The following is a 6,057-nucleotide window of genomic DNA, read 5'->3' as shown; positions in this document are numbered from 1 at the left end:
TGGGAGGGGACGCAGCGCCGGTCCCGTGGCGCCCTGTGCCCGGGGAGGGTGCCGCAGACTGGGGAAGAGCACTCAAAGCTGGGGAGGGAAGCCCGGGCACCATATGCCCTGACCCCTCTGCTGAAGAGCAGAAAACAAAGGGAAAGATAGTGGCTGCAGGGGTTTGCTGGAGGGATTTGTTGAACACCCTTGCCACCCCCCACCCCCTACTCTCAGTCCAAAGTCAGCACATTCTCAATAGATGCAAAGTTAAGGAGGCTGCAGAGTTTGTGGGTTTAAGGATTGGTTGGAAGTCCCTATGAACTGTACCTGGGTTTACAGTTTGTCTGGATGTATTAACTCTGCATGCGTAGGTGTTTGCATAGCAAATACACTGTTAGGTTATAGCTGGAAGTCATATACTTGGTCTCAGAACTACTTTAAAAGCATTCTACTGAGTTCTTAGGCTGTGTGCTTCTAATGGCCTATTTAAACATACCACTCATATGTTTCCTTAATGACTGTGCCATTTAAATTTTATGTTGTCTTTGGTGAGGAAGGGAAGCACCCACCAATTCTTTTTATGACAAACCATTTCAATTCACCAGCCTTCAAAAATCTTGGTAGGTAAGCAAAGAACTCTTCCATGGTAGTTAGAACAGGCTAAGCCATAAAAGTTGTTATAGGACAACTAATGTTTCGTGTAGAAACTAATCCTTCAAAACAAGTGCATTTATATTTGCATATATTTGTAAAGTTCTAAATGTGGAACATCAAGAAATAAGTATGTGATTAAATGTATCAGTGCTTTGGACAAGAAGAGGCTGAGGGAGTGAACTTTTCCATGAAATTGTAATATAAATGTAACATCTAGTGTCTAGCAACAAATAAAACTTCTGGTGTAAATATATTTAAGTACACTGAATGTGCTTCTAGGCTGCTGGTGAAAATCTTACTTGTAACGTTGATTTAACAAAGGCTGCTGTAGTCTCAAAATGCAAACAAATAGGAGGGTTAGGATAAAGCATATTTCCTATTACTACTTTCTGAGTGAATGTATAAATCTAAGTAGGTGAGACTGTTATGGTAATATGCAGTTTACGCCAGCAAGTGTTATAGAACACGTATCCCCTTACGCACTCATCTGTATAAACAGGGAAGAGAGAAGGGGAATGTGGAGTGTGGTTATCAGTCACAAAAATATACATTCATGAACTAGAGATAAAGTGTCAACAGATGTGTTTCCTAACCATATTCCAGAGCAGTTTTGAAGAATGTAGGATTTAAGGGGGAAATCTCCCTCCCAAATTCAACAAAGCCGTAGAGTTCCCAAACTAAATTAGATCAGTCCCTGATCCGTTGTAGCTCGACTGAGTGGAGTTTTTTTGGCCCAAATTGATTTGTTATTGGTGGCATTTATAGGTGATACTTCAGGTAGGATTTACCTGCTCTGGGTTCATCTCAGCATAGGTAGCATCACCTAGAGAATCGCAGGAGTCAGTAACGTACCAGGCAGGCACCACTGCATGTAATGACTGTGGCTTCACAGTAAGCAGGAAGTTCTCTTGCAAAGTATGCCTCTATTTTGGAGACTTGTTTTCTTCTTCTTCTTTAATGTGGTTTGTTGGATATGGAACTTCATAGTGAAATTGGTTGAACTTAAATGTTATGTTGCTTCATCAGGTCGTAAGAAACACTGCAGATAGTTTCTTCTTGAAAGTACTTACACAGGAAAATACAGAAAGTTTTTCAAGCTGAACTGTTAAAATTTCCTATTCCTTTCCCTTCCGCTTCTTTCTGACACAGTGGGTGTTTTTATTACATAGTGGTACATTAACACAGGTTAATTATTTCATCACCATTGTAAAAAGATACTTTGTCACTTTCTCTTTTTTCCCTCCCCTCCATTCTATGGTAATAAAAATGAAAAGTCCTAAAAGACTAGGAGGTGCTACACTGGATTCATTGGAGTTGCATCACTGTAAGTGAAATCAGGATCAAGCATCTGCGTTTGGGCTTAGAGCACTGGTATTCCATTTTTAATATCATGACTCATTACTTATGCCATTAATGGGCATAATGCTGCTCTGGCAGCATTGAGATTCAGGAGAGCTTGTCTGTGACGATGCTCTGCCATGTCTCACAGAAAGACTGGTATTACAGAAGCACTCTTTCTGCTTTGGAGCTGTGCAGTTTCATCCTGATGTTGAGTGAGGTTTCTCAGATGTTATCCTGTATGCTGCTTTGTCACAAGGTTGGATAGCTGTCTGAGGCCTTTGTGAATGTTAGTTTGTCATGAGGAGGGTCAAAGTCACTTTCATATGGAGAGACAGACATGGGTAGGTAGATTTTTTTTCATAAGGAGTATGAATTCCTTGCATACCCAGAACTCCTGCAAACACCAGGAGTTTCAGTCCAGCTCGATATTACTGTTACAGTAGATCTGTCCAGATCAGTATTTCAATTTTCTGCTCTTGGACTTTTCTATTTTGAGATCAGCAAATTTAGAGCCACCTATTAAGTGTCTTGTATTCTGGCAATAAATTCTGAGTGTTCTTTTATTTAGGATTTCTTTTATATTTGGATTAGTTCTAGACTTGTAAGACATTACCTGGATTTCCCAGGGACTCTGTTGAAGATCCAGTGCATTAGAAAGACACTTCTGTGGGAGACCAGCCTTGCATCTGCAGCTAGGCAGAATTTTGTTTCTGTCACACTTACTTGTTTGCATGCAATCAAAGAAATGTTATTTGAAAGTGTACCTTCTGCAAGGAAAAATAAACACAAGAAGTAATGTTACAAGTGTACCAAAAGGCAACCTGAAACTCACTACCAGAAAACACATTAGCTTTCCAGTCTGAATAAAAACTGTGCATACAATGCCTGTGGAGGTGTGTGTAGAACACAGAGGACCATGTATGAAAACCAGTAGAAAGCTGGTCCTTGCAACTATCTTTGGCAGAATAAGAATTTTTAGAACAGAATGAATGAGAATTGCCATGATTGCCTGCAGAGTCGTGCAGACATGCACCCAAACAATAGTTTTCAGTTGGCTCGTGCTTTGATTTTATATCAACTTAGAAAAATAGCTTGCTTTGCACTCAGCTGCTGGTTTTGGTGGAAGTAAATGAACAGAATGCGCAAAGGGAAAAGAGAGCAATGAAATGTGTCTGTGGAATTTCCTTGATGAAACTTTATATTGCCTCTTAATATTTGACTTTGGGTATAACATACAGTTTGAAAAACTGAGTTATTCTAGATCTAGTTCATCAATCTATTATTTTTTTTTTTTTCATTTTTACTATGGTATTTCTATTGACCAATATGATTTATTGTCAGTCAACACAGAACTAATGCCAGGTAGCTTTAGTAGCAACTAATGAAATGGCATTGATGATAATACCTTGGTATTTTTTTCCTTTGCCTCTATTTGTTGTAAAGGGGAAAAAAATAAAAAGAGATTTAATTGACTGAATTTTTCCTGTAATCAGTTTTGCATCTGAGTCTGTTGCTCATGATTTACCATAGAGGATAAAGAATTTTTGATGCTCAGAGTAAAGCATAACCTTTCATGCCAAAAAGCAATTGAAGGGTCAGACTACAATTTCACTGTAATTGCCTTTTTCCCTTTTCACTGTCTCTTTCCAGTAATACACAACAATCAATACAGCATGTAATTAGATTTCATTCAATCTGCAAAGATTAAGAGAGTTTTCATTTTCTCATTATGTATTCTCACATCATGTCTTCCTACCCATGTCTTCTACATTAGACCTCTTCGACCTGTTCTATCGCAGACAGAGGGATTGGAGGGATAAGTCTTGAGTATTCCCTTGAATTTGACAGATTATCATTCTTTACACATCATAATTTGATTTTGCTCTCTTTGGGAAGATTAAATACAATAGCAATTCCCAGTACAATAAATGGGTTTTGTATTGCGTATGCATTTCATGGAGGAAGCTGGGGAAGGGAAGTGGACAATTCATGTAATTGCACCACATAGGCTTAAAATGATGGAAATAGCAGGTCCTAGGTGCAGAGGACTCATTCATGCAGACTGGGACTCCTGATTTTTAGAATGCACTGGAAGCAAAGTGATTGCATTTAAAAATTAGCCCAGCAATCTGCATACTTAAAAGGTGCAGCAGTATTTTTGAAAGGATAGTTTAGTCTTCATAGGCTTGGGACTGGTTGAAATTGGTCCCAAATTTCCATATCAAAAGTAAGGGTTGGGAACAGGCTGCAAACGAATCATGTGAATGTCCACATCTGATTTGTCTAAAAGAAGCTTTTTACAGCTGCAACTTTCAGCTGAAGAATAATTCCATTCCAGAGAAAAGAGGTAAAGGGACGTGTGAGTGGTGGACAATTAAGTGTGACTGCCAGCCCTGCTGCTAATGAAACTGCATCTTTTCATACCCACATACAGATTCTTATGTAATAATTATTTTTATTTGATTTTGTTTATGGTCTGATGCTAACATGCATCTGACAAAATTAGCACATAATTATCTCCAATAGTATTGACTTACTTGTGGGTGCTGGTCCTAGCCATGTGCTTTCCTTGTCCTAGTGAGTAGCTTCTCCACATGGTGTCCTTTTGAGTTTTTTTTTTAAGAAATGCAAGGTTGGGCCTAGTGAAGAGAGGAGTGAAAAATATCAACTCTGTTTTTTTGTTTTTTGGAGTTTGGCTGCAGTTTATTGGTTTACCATACGGTATATAACAAGTTTTTTCAGTGTTTCTAAATTACTTACTGAAGCTTAAGTAAGTAACTATTGCTATAGGCCTGACCTTCTGTATTGCAAAGTGATGTCCAAAAGTCCAATTTCCACTTCACATTGGCTTTAGCTGTGTTAGTCTTGAATTATGTAGTGGAGAAAACTCATAATCAGTGCTTTCAGGAAGATTCTTTTCCCCAAAATAAGGGAAGAAAACATCATGAGTCAATGTTTGGATAGCCCCTATAAAAAATATGAGGTAATATTTGAAATTTTATTACTCTGTTTAGCCACTTTAGGAAGAAAAGGTCTAAAGGTTTGGTAGAAAAAAAGAGGGTAAATCTCTCTTGTAAAACAGGTAAAATTACATCCAACTATTCAAAATATTGACAAATACAAAAAATATATCCCCATTCCAGCAGCACATCAGTGATTTTGAAGTCACTCCTTGTACTCTGTCTCATATACTAGTAACTGGTTTTTTAATGTAATGTTTCTGCTTTTTGCATTTGTAGCTGGGAAGAAAGTTTATTTTGACAGAAAAATCATGTGGCAGTTTTATCACTGACTCATTTATATGTGCAGAACTTGAATCATTTGTACTATGTAGGATTAAAGATTTGTGGTTTGTTTTTTTTTTAAAAGTGTTTACAGAGGTGGAAAGAAAACCTTTGACTGATGTTTTTGTTGCCTTTTAGGAGGTATTCTCATTCAGTTTCTTTCCATTTCTTTGTGGATGTGGCTGGAGTTGGAAAAGCAGAGGTCTGTCATCTTTCTAGTGAATAGCTGCAGTGTGGTTGTTGCACATCTATAATCGTCATGCAGGTTTAAAGGATTAGAAAAACTTGCTGTAACTTAATAACCTTGATAGTGGGATGTGGGGTTGTTTTTTGGGTTTTGGGGATGGTGGTGTTTATTTGACTTTTTTAAGTAAGTAAGGGCAGATAGTACTTAAACCAAGAACATAATTTAAGAATGCAGTTCTAGCCACTGAGTGCATGGCTGTTCTCCAAGGGAATAATAAGATTTATGAAAGGAAGGAAAAGAAATGAGTCATGTTTGACAAATCTTCTTTTTATTAATGCCCCTCTCTAACCTTACTAATGGGTACTCAGTCTCTCTTTCTCATATACTTAGCATAGTTTTTTGTTATTATTTGTGGGGTTTCACTTGGCATTCATTTCCATCACTTAGTTTAAACTAACAAACTGAAAGTGGTGGTGGGGGGGGGAAGGAAAGAAAAAGAGCCTGTGATGTGATGGATAAAAGGAAGGAAGCAAGCCAATGACAGCAGAGCAGCTTTCATCCTTGTTGTAGTCCTATTGATCAAAATGTCCTCTGAAACAGGAGAACTTT

General features: G+C 38.0%; 1 protein-coding gene across 4 annotated transcripts in view; it reads left to right on the top strand.

Annotated features, from left to right (window-relative positions):
* Nucleotides 1-6,057, top strand: part of GALNT9 (polypeptide N-acetylgalactosaminyltransferase 9) — a 313,510-nt gene that overhangs the window by 114,365 nt on the left and 193,088 nt on the right. The gene's annotated exons all lie outside the window — the stretch shown is intronic.

The sequence above is a fragment of the Falco punctatus genome, assembly GCF_963210335.1.
Source record: "Falco punctatus genome assembly, chromosome: 1".
NCBI classification, from domain to species: Eukaryota; Metazoa; Chordata; class Aves; order Falconiformes; family Falconidae; genus Falco; species Falco punctatus.
The sequence above is the reverse complement of the archived record's forward strand: the minus strand, read 5'-3'. Positions and strand labels throughout refer to the sequence as shown.